This window comes from Struthio camelus, chromosome W (genome assembly GCF_040807025.1).
Source record: "Struthio camelus isolate bStrCam1 chromosome W, bStrCam1.hap1, whole genome shotgun sequence".
NCBI classification, from domain to species: domain Eukaryota; kingdom Metazoa; phylum Chordata; class Aves; order Struthioniformes; family Struthionidae; genus Struthio; species Struthio camelus.
In genome coordinates this window covers 69604495-69624345 of record NC_090981.1, presented here as the reverse complement: position 1 = coordinate 69624345, position 19851 = coordinate 69604495, and the positions used below count along the sequence as shown (strand labels likewise).

General features: G+C 43.0%; 1 protein-coding gene across 15 annotated transcripts in view; it reads right to left on the bottom strand.

Annotated features, from left to right (window-relative positions):
• The window catches only part of LOC104138472 (NEDD4 like E3 ubiquitin protein ligase), a 215281-nt gene that overhangs the window by 174096 nt on the left and 21334 nt on the right, over positions 1-19851 (bottom strand). For 2 of the 15 annotated variants that reach the window (XM_068924510.1, XM_068924520.1), the window contains exon 1: positions 6794-6899. The exons of 8 other annotated variants lie outside the window; for them this stretch is intronic. The gene's annotated coding sequence lies outside the window, so the exon portion shown is untranslated. Of the gene's footprint in view, positions 1-5275; positions 5410-6793; positions 6917-19851 lie in introns of those variants that run through there. 5 more of the 15 variants (XM_068924512.1, XM_068924519.1, XM_068924511.1 and 2 more) reach the window with 5 other exon arrangements.

Sequence of the window (19851 nt, the reverse complement as noted above, 5' to 3'; positions counted from 1 at the left end):
ATAATTTTTTTTTTCAGAAAGTTAAAGCAAGAAATTTCAAATAAAAAGGTTTTTATTGCAAAAATTCAGTTTTGAACACCCTTCCAGCTGAAGGATTAAAAAAAAATTTCAGAGCTGCCCATGAAGTTTCATGTCATTTCAATACACTTCTGGGTTCAAAACAAGCTTGTTTAAATGTATGCATTTATTTGTTAGGGGAGGATGAAAGACTTAAATGTTTTAAATATCACTTGTTTTCCAAGACTGTATACCAAATTTTTTTCCAGGTTGTCTGCCAAAATTGAGAGATAATTCAGGAAATAAACATATTTGGAATCTCAAAACTTAGGTATGTTACGTTACACGATTAAGAGCTAGCCTTGGTACACACAAAGGAACAGAGGGCTGATGAGGCGCAGATGAACCCCAATAATCCCATGAGAGCAATCAGACCCCTGACCTGGTTGCTAGCAGGGCTGTCCAGGAGAGCCACCAGCCCATGGTCCTGGGGCAGCACCACCAGGGGACTCAACGGGAGAGGACCTCCCCACATCACTTACAGGCTGCCTTCAGGGGTATGCCGCTCATTACGGGATGCCAGAAGAGCATTTGGGCATCATGCAAGACTTCTTATGAGATGTTTAGAGGAAGGACCAAAGGTGGGGAAAGGCAGGGATTAAGGTGGTTTGGTGAGGAACAAGCATGGGAAAACAGAAGGAAAAATTGAATAAAGGCATGTAAGCTTGTCTGACCATGCCTTGCACGTGATCACCACAGTCTTGTCTTGTCTTCTTAATAAACTGCATTTCTATTTTCCTGGGTGAGAGGGCTCCCTATTAGGTGTACGGGGTAGGCATAGGGGTCCAAGCTGGAGAAGGGGCCATGGGTCATAGGAGCCTGAGCATCTGCGGTGACAGTAACCAGAGTGAGCGCATATTGCATGGGCACACGTGTCAGTACGCAACTGCTAACACACACCAAGCCAGACTAGCCAGCAAGCAGCCTAAGAGGCTTGGGAGCCAAGTCTGCACCTCCAAGAGACCGGGGGGTCTGAGAGGTGGCTACTGGAGGGACCAGGGTATCCCAGCCAGCTACCAGAGATACTGTGGGGTCTGAGGGTCAGCTACTAGCAAGGCCACAGGTCTGGACCAACTAGCAAAGACCTGTTTGCAGTGGTGTGCAAATAGATCTCAGGATCTATTTTTAAAATTTACAAGTTTTAAATTGATTTACAAGTTTTAAACCAGAAGCTACATAACTCTTGCAAAAGCATGCCACTTAATATGCAGTATTCTGAATCAGATGAATAGTAGCTCAGATAGCTTGTCTGTAAAATAAGTCTCTTGCAACGCACAGAACTTATCGCATCAGTTCACCTTAAAGGTGTTCTCAAACACAGCATAACAACACAGATGCATCCAAGTGCACACATATACCAGAAAGTTCATTAAAAGAATATTCCAGCTCATGGGACTGGGAGAATCCTCAAATTACACAGGTAAAGGGTTCCCAAATTAAGCTTGCTCAAATATCACCACTGATAGCAGGTACCAGCAGCAGCTCCCAGCTTCCCAGGCTGTGCATAGGCAGACACCTCAAACCTGTACTCCCCTGACCTTCCACTTCCTCAGCTGAGAGCGCTACCTGGGGGGAACAGCATGGCTGAAGGGCAGGAACATTTTTTATATTCTTATGCTTGCTCCTTGTGCCTCAATTTGTCCATCTGCCTCCGAGTATACTGTCCCTAGGTAGAGGAAGCAGTTAAATTTTTGCAGCAATAGAGAGGTAATCTCACCTCATTGTCCATCAAAAATCAGATAAAGGATTGCCGGCTAGGCACAAAGAGAGACTTTAAACAGAGAACATCAACTACTTGGCACAGGATCCCACCCTCCCTTCTTTTAAAAGGCTGTTCAAGAAAAGAAAATTCAGAGTTTGGTTTGTTTCCTTCTTGTAAGCCCAGGACACAATGACTGAGAGCAGTCAGAACAAGATCACTTAACGTGGAAAATTACTGAGTCAGGAGACTCAGGATCCAAATGCCAAATTAAAGGAATCCCTTCTCAGCTTTGAGCCTGAGCTAATCTTTAGTTAAGTAGTACTTATGCTTGTTGAGATTAAGGCCATGTTTACATGTACATTTCTTTCAGTGGAAAGTGCCAACCTAAACTGCTCCCCCCCCCCCCCCCCCCCGCGCCCCGTTGCTTTGTAGCTAGGTGAATACCTTGAGCCAACGCAGCCCACAAACAGCATGCCAACAAAACTGAAGATAAGGGGAGGAAGAAACGGACAGCCAGAGATGAAGGGTAGATGGAGGTAGCTGCTTAAAAGCCAGTACTCCCATGCAAAGAAATGCATGTGGAACCAAGCCTGGACACTCAAGAACATTTAACTGATCTTGGAAAAAGCTGACTTTATGCAATCCCAGGAAAAACCCAGATAGAAGTAGAGGATACTAGAGGATGAGGATACTAATTTGGAGTAAGGGGAAGCAATATAACTGCTGTGGAGTTATGGGTCTGGTTGGGATCCTATGCATGGGAGACTGTGTGCCATGAAGCTGAAGGATGCACGGAGAGACATGCAGTTGGTGTCCTAGATTGAAAAAGCTTGCCTATTTTTTCCAACTACAATTGCAAGTAGTGTAATAAAACTGGTCCAATAAAATCTATGGATCCTACCTACAAATCTTAACTTGCTAAGAATGATCAGACTTATCAAAAGATTTCTGTACAACATAGGTCCACACTTTTCAGTCTAAGAAGCAGACAGCTGAAAGAAGATTTGAAAGAAGTGCATAAAGTCACAAGCTATTTGGAAAAGGTAAACACACAACAGTTTGTATCATATCATTACAGAAGACTGAAAACGTCAATACTACGAAATGACAGGTTTCAAAGTAAGGAAGATCTTTTCTCTTTGAATTCAGCTAACTTTCTCACCATCACTGGAAGTTCTGAAAGCTAAACAAATAAATGGGTACAAAACTAGGGAAGGCAGATTCATAAAGGATGTGTGTCCACTGATGACAATGAAATGGACGGTCTTGATAAGAACTTTCTAATGCAGAGACTTTAAGTTGCTGACTGCTGGACACAGGGTAGCTTTACCAGGAAACATTCCCTTTGCATTTATGTATGTGCATGTGACACCCGATGACACTGCCATTGAAGAAGGCTGTCCCCTACCCTCAACCACTCTTTCCTGTGAGCAGAAAGACGACCAAGTGCAGCTCCATGGGGACCTGGATTAGAGAATTAGAAACATGAACCACAAGAACAAGGTTTCCTCACCACATTTCACCACACACACTTTCACACTTGCATAGTGCACTGCCTGGAGATTGATCAAACCAGCAACCAGAAGCGGGAAAAGAGGCTCTGCTTGAGCAATGCTACACAATCTTGCTCCTCCTCAAGCATCAGTTACAGAGCAAATACAGCTACTGCAATCAGAAGAGTTCTGTAAAGATACACAGCTTGAGGTACCACATGAATTGAATGAGCCACTGACCAGAAAGACATTTAAACTGTTTAGACAACATCACTGACATATACAAATAGAGTGGGAAAAAGTTTATTGGCAGGTGGATATTTTAACTGAAAGACTTTCGTAAGTAACCAGTCATCTAACGCACTCTCACAGAGCAGTTGTGCCAGCACAAACTCACTTCCGTTTGCTGGCTCCAGCAACACTACCGAGCATCCCCCTGAGTCAGGGGGCGCTGGAAGGAGGTGGTCACTTACCACCCCGTCCGTGGTCCACAGCACCCCACTGGACCATCCCAATCCACCCACAGCAAATTAACACTTGGCCTTCCAGGGTCACTCTATTCAGTGCTGCATGTTTTCATAGCTTCACTCTCCACGTCAACAGGAAGCAACTGTCAGGCTGGTTGCGCGGTCACACCGGCTCTGACAGCATCTGCGCTGAAACGCAGATGGGGGTATCTGAGATCAACAAGATCTCTTTTCCTGTCCCCTTTTCCCCAATGACACTGATGGAAGCTTCCGACCTAGATTCCTTCCTCTTCGTTTTATACATATATTTAGTAATCACAGAGAACTGGTGCCTAGATGATTGACATGCTGCAATACTGATGTTGAATAAGAGCAGCACCTTTTCTATTGTATCCATCTTTAAATCACTTAGTGTTCTTGATAAGTGGATATATAAAAAGCACTCCTCTGTTTCTGCTCACAGTTGAAAATATTTACCAAAGAGAAATACTTTTCTCCCCCAGATCCTTCACTTCTATCAAAATATAATTTGAGAGATTTTTTTAATCATTAAAAGACTCAAATACATTTGCTCTCTTACATCTTCCAGAGGATTAATACCTCCAGAATTTGTAAAATATACATATTTATACAGTTAAGATATACAAGTTACCTTTTCTGTCTTAAGAGTTTTGCAATGTTTCTTTAGAGACTAATATGAGAAAGAAAAAATTGCACTAGTTTTGGGAAGACAGAAAAGTTTCAGTTGTCTCCTAAACGCAATACTGTATGAGGTTATTTTGTTCTTGAAGGGAGCATTTACTTACAGCACACGCACTCATCCAGGTTACCCTCTCTTCTTAAACTACCAACAACCTGAACTTTGTTCTTAGTTATAAATGGAGTTGCTTTCCATTTCTGTAAAATATGGACAAATGATATTTTGATAACAGTTATAATCCACTAATGAATCCATTGGTCAAGCCACTGACAGAGGCATTCTAACATATGCCTAACAATTTCACCAAAAATGTAAATATACCGCTTTTCTAAACTGTACCTTGTCCAAAATAATGTATATTTCTTAACTTCATTCCCTTCTCCGCTATAAAGCCCAGCTTAAGAGCAGTACTCCATTAACATTATTCCAGAAGAAATATATTAATATAAACTTATGTGCTGCTGAAATTCACCGTTTCAAAAGGCCATGCTCTAATTCCATCTAAAAAAGAAAAGAGAGAGAGAGAGAGAGAGAGACAGAGAGAGAGAGAGAGAGAGAGAAATGAGAGGGTAATCCCACCCCACAGAGGAATTTTTCTATCATTTCCACGCTTCCTCGCCTTTGAGGCGCTACGCCTGGAAGGTCTCCTGAGAACGCCAGCCGCTGCCGCTCCTCGGCCAGGCTGAGCACCCAAGCGGCACGGGGCACGCTGCCTCGACCGCCCTTTGAAGCCACCTCGGGCACACAAGGAGACCCACACTGACATTACATCTCCGATCTCGCTTGGTTTTCTAACTAGAACGCGGAGCGTGTCTCAGAACCACGAGACTAGGTCGTTTTGAGTAGTTTGACTCACAAGAAATTTTGTGACGCTGCTTCTGGAATTCCGAACTTCTACACGCCCGTCGGGATCGCTGCTGCCCGCTTGTTGTTAGCGCTCAGACAGCACAACGCTAACACTGCCGAAGCCTCGCTTCTCCGGGCCATTTAAGCACGCACCCTTTCTTTCCTCTCCCGCCTAACCTTAGCCTGCCCTGCCTGCTTGGGCAGGGGCGCCATAAAGCGCTCGGTTAGATATTAATGTTGAATTCTGTTGTTAAGCACATTCGTATTTATTTCTGCTTTGTCCAATGATTAACGCAAAGTTTATGTGTTCTTGTTCCCCTTAAAAAGTGGCAGAGGTTACATAGTTTTTTTGCTAAAGAATAACCTTTCTACAGATCATGAGATTTTTATATCAGTAATTCACACGGCCGTTTCACAGAAGACGCAGCTGAGCAAGGTGGTACCAAGCCAGCCGAGTGGAGCGCAGCAAGGCCAATCACACAGCGAGAGCTTCACTGGCAACAAACAGATACGCACGGACCCCTGGTCACGTCAGCACACAGATAAGAGTGCAGATATGTTTACAGATTTACAAGCCATATTTATGTAAATGATTCACGTTTTTGTTTTTAAGTGAACAAGACGTTAACTCTCCTCAGGTGCTCTTAACAGTAAAGTCATTTCAAATATCTGCTATTAAAAGCATTCACACACACAAAAAACCAATCAACCAACCAAACAACAAACCACCAAACACCTCCTGCTGCTGGATTACTAAACTATTCCTGGAGCTGGGAGGCTTGAGGAAGAAGAGTTCAGGAGACAAAACACGGGCAAAACCTGCTGCTGTAACCCGTGCAGGTCTCCCCACTGCGAGCGTGCAATGCCGCTCCTCAACTTGTCCCCGCCACCGAATGATCGAGGAGGGAACTTGGCCCACATCAGCTAAAGGAAAATGGCTGCACCATGCAAACCAGCTTGAATAAAGTTTGGAACGCACCTTAGTATGTTCCAAACACATATCAACATGAATTCACAGCAATACACGCTTTCTGAGGCAAGAAGGAAAACTGTAGGTGTCCGCTTTCTGTTTGTGTTTATAAGACAGCAATGCCTGTGATGCATTTAAAGCACGCATTAAGAGCGGAGCGTTCGATGCGGGTGTGCGAGTAGAAGCTCGGCTCTTTTAATGAGCCGGCAAGTGTGAAGGGCACTAAGTCTGGATCAACAAACCGGTGTTTGGACAGAGAAGCTGACACGCTACATCAAGCATTTAACCTGTTCTTCCACTATTGCCGTATGAAAGGTATATAAAAATCAACTGTAAGTCAAACATCTCAAGATGGACAAATTTCCTTGACAAATGCGTCAAGGACCGTTGAGACACAGTACCTATTTTCCCAGTAGCATGAAAACCCCAGACAACCTTCATGACATTTACTTCAGACACATTAGAATTAGACAGTCGCATTAACAGCTGATGACAACTCTAAAAATCACCGAGATAAAATTGTACAGTCTTTAAACAGTTAACGAAAGCCCAACTTACCAAGCACTTCAGTTTCTTCAGTACAAGATCTTTATATAAAGAGAGAGAGAGTGTTTCTAAAGAGTAAGAAGTGAGGCAGTGAGACGACCCAGAAGTGCTCTAAACAGTAGTAACCAGTATGCGGAAGTTTGACTCTCAGAGGCAATAAATTTCCATTACCAAGGCAACGAGGTGAAAGGACAGCAATCTAGTATTTCACCTGAAGAAAGCGCCACATGAACAGCATTTTTTTTTTTCTTAAATACAAACTTTCTTGATTTCAAACCAAGATAGGAGTCAGTGAGGTAAATTTCCACTGAATGGAATGAAAGAAACCAGGTAACACTGGAAAGTTACCTGCACACCAGAGACCTTGCAAACACAGTTCTCCCATTCACAGAGCTCGTGTCTTCTTTATTATACTTGTAGGGTTGCAAAACAGAATGGAAAAAGAACAAATACATAACAACGTTTAAACTCTCGATAATTTTTTTTGTTTATCTTGAATAAAAAACCCCACCCCCTGGTGTGCTGAACATAATAAAAATAGAAAATTACCCAAACAAATTGCTCTTTAATTCACTGTATTATGAAAAGTTGCCAGCTAGGATCTGCATTACCAAAACAAAACAGAACATTTGTCATCCATTTGAAAAAGCACAGGAATATTTTCTATAGCAAGACTAATAACGTTAGCATACTTCTAATCTCCAAACAATTGAATATGCAGAAGAAAAATTAGATGACAAAAAGAAAAGAAATCAAGTTGATTTTTCACTTGGATCTGTTGGTGGACTAAACCAAGAGCCATGCGAAAAAACCTGCATGCTAATAAGCTATTCCACATTAGCATTTTACACAGATTATTAGAGTCAGATTATCCTCGATCTAACATACATCAAACAGCCTAACATCAAACTACCTCAAGGGAACCAAAGTGATGCATGTACCTTATCGAGATGCCTGCTGCACAATTCTATTCTGGTGGACAAATCCTACTTTTATCACACCATCTGTAAGTAAAGCCCGCTGTTAACGCCACAGAAGCGGCCAAGAAAAACTGAGACACTATCGTGGTGCGCAAATATACTATGACTCGAAAAAACAAGAGCAACAACCTGAAACCAGCTGTTCACGCCTCAAAAGTGCTCAGGTGAGGCAATCCTGAGTGCTTACTCCTGCCGTGTCATTGCCCAGTCCTTCCTATCCGAGTGCCAGAAGGTTGCCCAGGCTGCCGGGGGGGAACGCGTTCCTCCCTCCGCACCCTTCTGCCGGACGGGCGACGGCTCCGCTGACTGAACAACGCGGCCCTACAAACGCTCCGTTTTCAAATTAAAATCTCTGCTTACATCTAAAGAAAGAAACCAACCAACCACAGTATGGAAGAAAGGCTATAAGCCAAGTAAGAAAGTCAGTCAAACATATAACGCTGCTACATCTCGTTACCTCCAAATATTATGTACGGCTAGAGCAAGAAGTTAGTTTTCTTTCCGAAGACATGGAGAGAAATGATGACCATTCAAAGTGAACAGCTCAACTTGTGTGTGGACACGTCTGGGGATACCATTTAAAAATTATTTTCTGAAGCCTACAGCAACAGTACACAATAAATCTTGTGCTCTTATTCATCTTGAGATTTATGAGTGGTACTTTTGCAGTCAAACAGTAAAAACAAGGACAGGCATTACAGATATGAACCCGAATCTCTACTCTGGCCTGCAGCACTCAGCACAGATAATGAAGCTAGTGCAAAGGTGACTAGTTACAACCAGCTATTTATTTGGCTCAAGCATGGAGATTAAAATCTCATTTTAGGTAGCTTCGTTATGACCAACCTGGAAACTTAGCTGTTATTTCTCCTTTTTATTTATAGATCACTGTTTACCTTGGAAATTCTGAGACTGAAACAAACTCAAACTGCCCTATCCCACCTACAACACTCTGAAATATGTTACTTTGTGCAGCGTGTGGTAACAAAATGGATTCGATTTCTGCCTTCGACAAAATAGGTTAAACTGAAGCAACTGAACCTAGAGGGCTTTGGGGGAAGGAAAGAACGCTATATAAATCTGGCTACAAAGATCTTCCTGGCTGTAGGAAATAGGTCAGTTTACAAAGAGTTAGCACCTGCAATTGTTCAGAGAAAGTCAGTAGACTGATGTGAGGATTTCCTGTGCAGCGAGAAAGCAAAACACGAGAAAGTCCAAATTCTGAGAAAACTAGGATTACGCTGCTGAGAAACTTGACTTTTCTTCATCTTCACCCAACACCACCCCGAGTTTAGGGGGGTCTATTCTTTTTAGCTTTAGAACAAAGGGAACACTAGTCAGCTCCCTGTGCTGGCTGCAGAAGGAAGAGGCAGTTGCTTGAGGAGCGTACACACGCTTTCTTCAGATGAGTCTGGAGGGCTGGCAGAAAGGAAGAGTGGCTTTAGTCCATAGGACGATTGTATAAGCAAGTTTTTAAATCGTAAGCAAAGACCATTTTTGGCTAGACTTAGAAGACCGATTATCTCACAACGCTACACAATTATTAAATTGCATTTTACTGAATATCTTATTAAATATAACGAGTACCAGAATTAGTGTACCAACTGATTCAAACATCAATCAGCATTAAAAGGATAGGAGAGCTTGGAGAACTTCAGGAATCATCATCTTATACAAAAAAAAGGCTGTTTAACAGAAAAAAGCCTACATGGTAGCTGTTGGTTCAGCTCCTTGACCCCAATGTTCCACCCCTTCTACAAGCTGAGTCTGCAGCTGCAAGCTTCTAGAAAAGCAAGAGACTTGCAAAAACATTAAATGGTTTACAGTAATGTTTTTAGTCCTCCTCTTAGGACGTAGAAGGAAGAGGCAAGATTTCCATGCTTTCTTTGATTAGACTGACACATGGGGGGGGGGGAGAAGAGGAAACGCTAGGCAAAATTTCACAAGGACATGAGTTCATCTTAGAGAGACAGTATCATGATGCCTGTTTTATACGTAGGCAAACAGCAGAAAAAATTTAAGCAGGTTTCAGATACAAAGGTCAAGATTAGTATAACAAGAGCAAAGGTACACAAACCAGCGACGAAGTTCGGAAGTGGAACTCAAAACTCCCAGTCCAACATGATGACAGCAACAACCATAAAGAAACAACTTCAGATCACAAAGCGCTGAGCTCACAAAAATCTGCTTACAAGATATTTTTACTGCATTTTTGTTTAAATAAATACTGCAGGTGAACTGCAATCTGTTTTTACAAAAAAGTCAGTTCAACTCCATACATATAGCTAGATACACTTGAGGAACTTCAGCAAGCATGTTAAATCAGGTCACCTGTGCTCTTCAGAAATAACTAAAAGAACGCAGAAGAATTTTAAACTAATGGACTTGCTGACCTGCAGTACAAGACTTGATTTTCCTTCATTCACATGAACATTCAGATCTATTTATATCACTCACCGAAAGAACTCACGTAAGCAATGTATTTTCTGCGCAACGTAATTCATTATACTAACCAGCAGTCTCATGCAGGCTATGCACAGATGTCTTCCTCTAGATCTGGCTGTGCCAGTATGTGTGTGTGTATATATAAACATGTATATATATGTTTGTGTATAAATATGTATTTATATATATAAAATATATACTTTTATATATATATATAAGTTTCAAGATTTGTTTAACGCTAAATATCTTGAAGTTGCTTTATTTGGTAAACTGAAATCCAATAGCCCTTTGAAATTTTTCCCTTTAAAATTGTTTGAATTAAGTACACTTAATGCAATCCTCTTAATTTGTCCTTTGGCAAAACACTACACAAATCAAAGTGTAACTGTGTTGCTCCGTATCAGTATTTTAGATTACACGTTCCCATAAAAATCCAGTGATGAATCAGAACATCACCAGTAAGCAGTATATCTGACCTCAAACAGAATCACAGAATGAATGAGGGTGGAAATGACCTCTGGAGATTGTCTAGTCCAACTGCCCTGCTCAAAGCTACGTCAACTACAGCGTGTGGCTCAGGTTCGCGCCCAGCTGGGTTCAGAGCATCTCCAGTGATGGAGGCTTCCCAACCTTCCCCTGTTCAACCACCCTCATAGTAAAAAAGTGTTTTCTTATGTCTAAGTGGAATTTCCTGTATTTCAATTTCTCCTGTCACTGGACACCACTGAGAAGAGTTTAGCTCCCTCTGCTTTATTCCCCTCCATCACGTATTTACTGATGGATGTCCCACGAGCCTTGTCCTCTCCAGGCTAAACAATCCCACCTCTCTCAGCCTGTCCTGCATCAGATGCTTCAGTCCCTTAATCATCTTTGGGCCCTTCCCTGGAGCATGCTTGGCTCCAGCATGCTCATGTTTCTCGTACTAGGAAACCCAGATCTGCATACAGCACTCCAGGTGAGGCCTCACCAGGGCTGAGCGGAGGGGAAAGATCACCTTCGTCAACCTGCTAGCAACGCTCTTCCTAACGTGGCCCAGGATGCCTTCTTTGCCGTGAGGGAACGTACAGGCCTCCAGGCCCTTTTCTGCAAAGCGGCTCTCCAGCAGGTCAGCCCCCAGCCTGTACTGGTGCGTGGGGTTATTCCTCTTTAGGTGCAGGACTCTGCACTTCTCTCTGTTGAATTTCATGAAGTTACTCTCTGCCCCTTTCTCAAGGTCCCTCTTAATGGCAGCACAACCATCTGGTGTATCAGTCTCTCCTCCCAGTTTCATATCATTAGCAAACTTTCTGAGGGTACGTTTGGTCCCATTGACAACTTCATTAATGCCCTGGACAAACAGTACTGGCCCCAGTATCAACCACTGGGGGACACCACTAGTGACTGGCCTCTAGCTGGACTTCGTGCTGCAGACCACGACCCTCCGAGCCCAGCAGTTCAACCGGTTTTCAGACAACCTTACTGTCCTTTTATCTAGCCCATAATTCATCAGTTTGTCTATGAGAGTGTTGTAGGAGACGGCATTGGAAGCCTTACTAAAGCCAAAGTAAACAACATCCCCTGCTCTCCCCTCCTCCACCAAGCCAGTTGCCTCATCACAGAAGGTTGTCAGGCTGGTCGGGCACGATTTTCCCTTCTTAACTCCACGCTGTGATCACCCAGTGATCAATCAACTAAGCAAAAACAACACACAACGTAAGTAGGTAGGAACACTTTTTGAAAACTCTATGGTAAGATGCTACTGAGAAAGAAATCAGCAAGACTATGTACAGTAGGGCTACTAAAGAAGTTTTTGATTCCCCACGGTGCTGTCACAGTATTAAAGATCAGACGATCAAATGGGGTTAATAGATGTGTTAAGCATCTGTTTTGCATCCTCCATTCCTCTCAGTCTTATTCCACAAACTATTGCTTGAACGCTGATAAATAGCGAGTTAGACTGCAGCACAAAGAGGAAAGCACTGTGCTCAAATCTAAGTAACACCACCAGAGTGGGAAAGTTAGAGATGAACAGGAAAGAGACAGGAACAGAAGCCCAAGGAAAATAGCTTTAAAACAACTGTGGTTAGGAGGCGGGCAGGTAGGAAAACAGCTTTAAAATAACTGTGGTTAAGAATCGGGCAAGTAAGAAGGCATTAAGCTCAGGCTGTATTTGTAGGCAACGACACGTAAAAGGCTTCAAGGTGATACACGCCAGCATGGTGGACAAACAGTAACATATATTTGCACATAGTCAAAGTATTCTGCAAAGCGCGATAGCGCCTGCTGCTCTCTGGAACGCAGGCAGTTTCCCAGTGGTTTGCCGTAGCTGCGTTTCACTGCTCCTCACGGTTTGCAAACGCTTTCAGCGTCACCCAGAATGGCACCGAAGCTTAGCTTTTTCTAGTAGCTTTATTGTTCATCTTTTAAACTGAATTTGAATATTCACAATATTGTCATATCAGTATTACTGCTATCCAGCCTTGTGCCTGTGTTTAGAGTCAAGTATCCAACATCCGTTGACACCTAGCAGAGTTGAGATGGGTTCAGAACTGCTTTTCACGATAATTGCTTTACAATTATACTATAATAAACATCATTAACTTCACATAGGCCATCATGGGTGCAAGCTCTGAAAAAGCAATACACTGTTACGCAAATTAAGTGTCTGAAGAAGTCCACCACATCCCCTAAGAGGCATCCTCCAGTCAACGTTTATTCCCTATTGCTCTCTTAAAAACAAATGAAGAAACCACTCAAAAACCCACAGAACTACTCTGACTGAACATTTGCACTTAAAACTATCAGCTTGCAAAACTCAATTTTGTCTTGCTTACAAAAGACTGAAGCCTACATTGAGGAGATGAGGGATTTTCCCCAAGTTAAAGTTGTACTACAATATTAAAACTGTAGTTTCAAAGTTTAACTGATGACAAAATCTAATTTGGAAAATGTTTCTTACTTGCGACCGCGTCTGAACCAGATAAAACCCATCTGACTTCCAGACCGAATCTGCAGAACAGCAGCTGTCAAAAAGTGGTAAGAGTTTAATGCATAACTAAAAATTAGATTAGCTTCATATACCCTTGCAAACATTTTGCCCAGTTTCAAAAACATTCTTCACCACTGCTATTAATTATAAAATCCTCAACAAATACAAGAAACAGAGTATACTGAGAAAATAGTGAAATGGATCACATGCAAGTGAGTACCAAAAGCAGAAGAAATACTTTCATATCTGTTTTTTCTCCTAGCCATTCTTAAAGAAGCCAGACAGACATGTTTTTTTTTCTTCCTGAAGTTCATCATATTACCTAAGAACGAACCAAAACATATCCTATTAGTAGCACTTCCCATAGAATGATATATATTCAGAAGCAGCTTTCTCAAAGTAAAAAAACAACCACCACCACAACCAGCACTTGCGGGAGTTCTGTGGAGCGGTTTCAAAGGTATTTCCCTGATCTTAGATCTGATAACGTTTGAGATAAATGAAGCAAATTAGCATTTGAAGGCTTATGAAGATAGATTTCAGTGTCGAAATCTTGTTTTTAACTTTTTTGTTATAGAAGTTAAACCTGAAAAGTTCCAAGAGTCAAAAAACACACTGAAGGGCACAAATCCTGAAGCGCACAAACCATACTGATAATCTCTTGGCAAGATTCATTTATTGCAAACAATTCACGGAAAACCATGCAATAAGAGAAAGGTCTGCTTAAACCTTTGCAAATATCACTGTGTTTAAGGCTTCTGGTTTTTTGTTTGAATAGGGGAAAAAAAGAAAACACTCTTAACATGATTCTTCTGTAACTGGCTATAGTATATATTGGAATGATTGTGTTGGGACATACCACGACAGCAGAGATTCACGTTGCGTTCCAGGACCATTTTAGACAAGGCGAGCGAGAACCAGCGCCACAAACGCCTGCTCAGCAGGACTCGCTGGCCAGGCGAGGGAGGGGACGGGAAGGGGGCTTGAGTCACTCCGCACACACCGAGGTGCTGCTCGACCACCCACCAGCTCAATCACACGCTCTCTACCCCTGCAGCCCACCACAGCTGTAAGATTAACTGTAACAAACGTGATTTCAGTATTGTTGTTTTACTTCATATCTTCAGGTTAGGAGCAGGGACATACTCATCTACTACATCTACTGGTGACGATTCTTCATGCAACCTCCCAGCCCCACGCAGGAGGGCCCGTGCCCAACGCCCGCTGCACCCGGCCGGTCCGGCTCCTGGGCGACGGCGGAGGCTCCTGACGCGCGCGGACCCGGCGGCGCCTGCTGGCTGCGGCCACAAGCATGTTTGATTTCCTAGCATGTATACAGGAGGCAGTGACCGCTACTTGCGATCATATATTTATACAACAACAATCAACTGTGATTATGCACGTATAAACAAACACTGTGCCTGCAACAGTTCAAGGGACTACGCACACCTCAATGTTTTCATATGAGTATCTTGCTTTCCATACTGTTTAAACAAACTGAACTGCAAAGTTCTAATTATTCTTGGCATTTGAGCACACTTAGGAGACGTGTACTTTGTTTGCAACTCAAATGCAACAACAGAATAGCAGTTGAGAAATAAGCACTTTATTTTAGCAGAGGTTTGGTAGTCTCCGAGTCAGATGATCACTGAAAGGCTTATGAAACATTATACTCCTGTTGGATATTTAAATAGTGTTTTAACACACTCTGGGACTGCTTAAGGAAGACACCTTCTTTCAACTGCTCATTTAAAAAAAAAAAAAAGAGAAAGTAAAAAGCCTTTAGATTTTTGGGCAATAATAAGCAGAGTTAAAAATAAAGAAATCCCTTACATATCTTAAGATCACCTGTGAAAGCCAGAGGCACACATCAGGGTTGCCTGGGTACACTGCCATTCCTCCCCAGGCGAGGTCAAAGTTGACTTTCCAACCTACATACAGGACAAGCATTGACCACACAGTACGCTGTATTCCACTCTTTCTCAAAACGAAAGAGCAAACTCGCTCACGTACACACCACCTGCTCACATGCACGCGTACGTACACTCCAAAACACGGCTGCTCTTCTGGCCCTATTCTTTGGCTCAGAGAGAGGGGTTTTTTTTGTAGTTTCCTACTGCCTTTCCACAGTGGAAGAGTAGCACAAGGAGTATATCTTCGCGATGCTCTTCCCTCAGGGAGGAAAGAAAAGTCCCCTCTTGAACTCACTTAAATTTCTACAAAGCTGGGTTATGATGCACCCTGAAACATCCAGTGCCCCCCAAATTCCCTATATACATCAGTTTAATTAATGGTATTTTGAAATACTTCCAGGAGCGGGAAGGCTTTGACCGTAACTTGAGCCTTATCTACAGGTCGAAACACAGGCAACGTTTGCTGAAGTAGACCAAGACGTTACTGGAAGCAAACCGAGCAGAGCTGCTGCATACCCGTCCCGTCCAGCGAACGGAGCCTTCCCTCGGACGAGGGTAGGCTTAGTATTTGGCAGCAAGTTTGCTCCTTACTGCCAAGCAGGACAGGGCAAGGTTTTTAAGCCATGACTAAGCAAACACAAAGGAGAGAGGAGAGGTGCAGCAGGGGTAAGCAGGTAGCGGTACGAAGCCTCCGACTGACTCAACGCTTGCTCATTTCCATTACTCATTAGGACCAATAATTAACGACAGGTAGCTCCGCTAACAGGGCCCTGCCCCAGAGCCGCGCACGGCGGTGTCCGCGGGTCGGCAAGCCGAGGGGCAGAGAAGCGGCCGCACGCATTACGCTCCACGCACGCGGGGCTCTTGCACTGCGGGTAGGGGCGTAGGCCATCCACTTTCTGGACGCAGCAGAATTAAAAACGGTAAGCAGACGCGTCAAGGCATACCTGCCTGGCGAGAAGCGTGCCTTTCCTTAAGGAAAGAATTAAACGTTGTCCTTTAAATCACTGCATGAGAGCATTTCCTCAGAAGCTCCTTGCTGAGTAATAACCAATGCTGGAGATGCAAACATTTCGCAAAAGAAGTCCCAAAGCTCAGATCAACGCATTTCAAATATTTTCCTTAGAGTCTCTGCAACGGTCAACAGCTTATTTTAAAAGTCCTATGCATAGAGAATATTCTAAACGCCATTTCTGAGCAAACGCTATGACAATTCTAATATCTTCTTTCTTTAAATTCTGAGGACATTGCTAGCTATAATAATAATAAAAAGACGACACTGCGACTTCTTTCCTTAAAGAGGAATGCTGTTCTTCTGGAGGACCATTCCTCCTCTTCTGATGTTCTACTTATCTGTCCAATACTTTGACGCTCATATATAAAGAATTGAACTAAAAATCCAATACATTTATGTGAGTAGCAGAATAGTTGAGATACAGAATCATTTGATGCTGTAATCGACTGCAAATACAAGAAGTAATTTTAAAAATTTCACACACCAAAAAATACAAATCAGTTTCCTGAAAATGCTTGAGCAACCGCTCTTTCAAGGCTGGGGTTACAAAGCAGGAAAGCACAACCTAAACTAAGTGGTGGCTGCATGTTCTACTCTCTGCCTGTATTTTATATTCCCACACCTCCCTCTGTGCTATCATCAACACTTGTTGAACTCTTCACTGCACCGAAACAGTGCACTGAATCAGCATAAATTTGTTTATTGAAAGATTTTTCTTTGCAGATGGCACATTAACAGCTCAGGGAAGCGTTCCATTAATGCTTTAGCAGATGCAAGAGAGGCAGCAGCAGAAAGGCAGTTGGAAGTATGCCCCCCCAATATAGGAATAGCTTATCTAGAAGGTTTATTATAAAAGGAGGAGTGAAGAGGAGATCTAATTCCTGTCTGCCGAACAGGCATTTGTAGAGACAGCACAGTCAGGCCCTTCTCAGAGGTGTGCAAAGGCTGAGAGGTAGCAGTCACAAGTTACAGCAAGGGAAATTCCAACTAAATAAAAGGACAAAAAAAAATCTCACATCACTGGGTGGTTAAGCATTGGAACAGGGGCCTAGAGAGGCTGTGAAGAGCATTGTGCATCATCAGAGATGCGCAAAACTCGACCGTGCGACCGTGAGCGGCTGTGAGCGACCTTCTCTAACACTGCCCGGTTCAGAGCACAAGTTGGACCGAACGACCTCCAGGGCATCCCTTACAACTCCAGCGTAGGAGTCTGCGATCACCGCTCACTGAATCTGACCGCACCACCTGCACAGGCTCTGCGGTACAGCCCACAGTATCCTCCACCAAAAGGCTTTCCAATTCCAATGAAACGCAAGCACGCAGAGAGACAAAGGTGGACTGGCACAGATAGGCCTTGCGGTGAGCAGGAAGGTCACAGAACTGGGAGCCGCTGCACAAGGATGCTGCAAGTTTCAGAACCCCCGAATTACACGTGATTGCTAATCAGCACCCGACTCTTCCTCAGAGAGGAGAGCGCCGCGAGTACTCAACAGATCTTGCAAAAGAGCGTTATGAGCCTACTCCACCGCTTGACCAGCTAGCTGATGCTGGCAAGTTCTCTTCCCCATTTGTATCTCACTTTTCCTGGTGATAAAGCGCGAGATGCACGAGGGAGCAAACCAGGCGATAGCTTAGAACCCTGACCTACAACGCTAGGGGCTTAAATAAGACCCTTGAATTTTGGGGATACTCAAAGTCCAATGTCTGACAGAAACTCACCCTGTACTTTTTACTTATTCATTAGTCATTACTTTTTTAAATATTGTAATATCTCAGTTGAAATAGACTTCAGCTTTGAGCAGAAAACAGGAATGTCAGTCGTTGCAGAAAGATCCCATTTTCTGACAATTTGTTTTCTTGCATGAATCATCCTATTATCCAAAAAGAAAGGAAATTAGGTCTTCCAGTTCTCAGCCAGAGTTAATGATTAGTGTTCCTGTAACAGTTTTCAGTTCTTCCCCAGTGAAGAAACTCTTTCAAACACATTAACCTGTCAATGAGTTCTACTGTCAGTCACCTCTACTTCATTTGTTTGGCCTCTGCTCTCCATCTTGATCAAGTGGTTTTTTTTTTAAATATCAAGTTACACCTTTCAGCAGCACCTTTTTGCTCTTAAAAAGAACCTGATTTTAAGCTCTGCTCCACAAAGTTTTCTAAGTTTGGGGCAAGAATTACTTCAGTTGTAATCTTTGTCCAGATTAGGAAGGAAAAAAAACACCACCACCACACACCCCCCCAACACACACACACACAAAACCCCAGCCACTGAAACCTAAGCTAAAGTAATGCAGAAGAGAAGGGAGAGGGGCATCTACTCTCACTATAACTGTCCAACACTCAGACTTTTGTACCTCGGCTTTGTTCTTACAATTTTCAACATATTGAAGCTGCAGCTGACAGAAGCAACAAGCCAAAATCACCACTCCAGTCCCATTAGATTTGGTTTCCCCTTCCTGTGCGTGCCGAGTAACAACGCAAGAGTGGAGGCCCAGCTCCTTGCTGACCACAAGTTTGAGGAGATAGGGAATTTTGCTGAAGGTGGCCAAGTCCAGTCTGGAGAATTTACATGTTGCACCTCCTTCGCCATCTTCACTTCAGCACATGTGCTCCTTCCAAGACTGCGGTAATCACCTTTACGCATTCACTGGGATTAGGGCCTGAGAGGACGGGGAAGGTGGAGGGGGGTTCAGAGTGGTTTGGAAAGGGGAGGAGAGGTGTTTGCTTTGGGATCATCTCATCTGGCAGTGAGCCAGCCAGTCTAGGTCTAACTCCCAGGAATAGTCTACTGCCAACTCAAGAATTGCTTGCTTATTTATTTTCTTCACTTCTGTGACCCGTATCTATGAAAGCAGAAGTAACGGCACAGGTAGTCAAGAGTGGTGAATGTTACTTTTTAGTTATGACTATCAGGGCAAAAACCCCATGACCTGTGGAAAGGCACAGAAGAACAGCCCCGCAGCGGCACAAACACTGCATTACTGCTTACTCAGGAGTGAGTACTCTCCCAAAAAGACTTAATTCTGAACTGAAAGTCCACAGTAATCAGAATTGGAGGTCATCACTGCACACACTGTCCATCCACGCACCAGAGCCATCATGTCGTGTCCAGGATATGGGGAACAGAAGAGAAAATGTGGGAAGTACTGTGCAACAAGCTGCATTGTGGATGAGCAACTTTGTTTGTCCCATGTCAGATATTCTCTTAATAGCTCTTCTACCTCTTTTCTCTTTCTCTCCTATTCACTTTAAAAAAAGCCTGTAGCCTTTAACAAAGATTTTTACTCATTTGCTTTCTTACAAAGAATATTCCCATTTAAACTTAGGAACTAGGGCTAGGACTGTAGGAACCAGGGCTCTGCTATAGTGAAAAAACTATAGTCTCTTATAAACTAGCATGAAGAAACTGTGCAGTTATTAATTCAGGCATAGATTGATTAAGTTTGAGAAGTTCACTTCCCGATTAGAAGGACAGCAAACCTGACAAAGTTGTTGATGGTTACCTTCTCTAACACGTGCATTGACATAAGAGGACACATTATAAACAACTGAAGAGGTGGACAAAAATTAAGACAATGTAAAAAAAAATAGCTATAGTTAAAAAAAGACTAACAAGAGCATGACTAATTTAAGTAATTTAGCTAGAGAAGTTATTTCCTAGGCATACATGAATTTAAGCCACTTTTCAGGAGGAAGAACAGTAGTAACTGCTTTTATTTAAGGGAAATGAGGTTGCTGCTCAAAAAAGGCTA